The sequence below is a fragment of the Penaeus monodon genome, chromosome 15, assembly GCF_015228065.2.
Source record: "Penaeus monodon isolate SGIC_2016 chromosome 15, NSTDA_Pmon_1, whole genome shotgun sequence".
In the NCBI taxonomy this organism is placed as follows: Eukaryota; Metazoa; Arthropoda; class Malacostraca; order Decapoda; family Penaeidae; genus Penaeus; species Penaeus monodon.
The window spans coordinates 46,715,381-46,716,083 of record NC_051400.1 but is presented as its reverse complement, the minus strand read 5'-3'; positions in this window follow the sequence as shown (position 1 = coordinate 46,716,083).

Here is a 703-nt window from a genome sequence, read left to right as displayed (position 1 = left end):
AGTATATTATATATGTGTGTTTGTAAGAGCGCTTGTGTTTGTGTGTAGATTCGTGTATGCATGACCGAGGGACTATTTCCACATGGAACTACCACGCTGGACACATGTCAGAAAGGCCAAGGGTATTTTGTTACAGTCCAGACACCAATCTCAAATTTCCGGTCCAGGAGGTCAGCGGGTCTCCCAGAGCTGACCTCATGTTAGGTTGACCTGACTCAAACCTATTTCTGACTGCTATGTTAATATCCCAAATGCTTTTGACACTTGCGAGTGATTTTGCCTGGAATCATTAGGTCTAAATATACATAGTATCTGGAGAGAGTCAAGCCGAGTGAAACCGGAGAAGAAAAAGTGAGAAAAAACGATTGTCACACTTTGGAATAACTAAAATATCGGATGAAGAAATGTAAACTAAAAAGTGGAAAAGAGAGAAAAAATCGACTGGAATATAATTTGAAACAAATTGGAAGGTAGTGATATGCAAATGATGTAAGTGATATCGAAATATTTTACTTTGGAAGGAGTGGTTACCCTACAGTTAGCAATATGGTTTTAATAGAGCTCCCATAGATAACTATCATTTTGTAGAAGTTTCCTGGCAAGAATAACGAGTTAGAAAAGTGGCGTACGACAAAAAAAGATGTAATTAAAATTTAATTCCCGCCAAACTAGGAGTCTAGGAGGAAGTGCCAAAGTGGGAGGC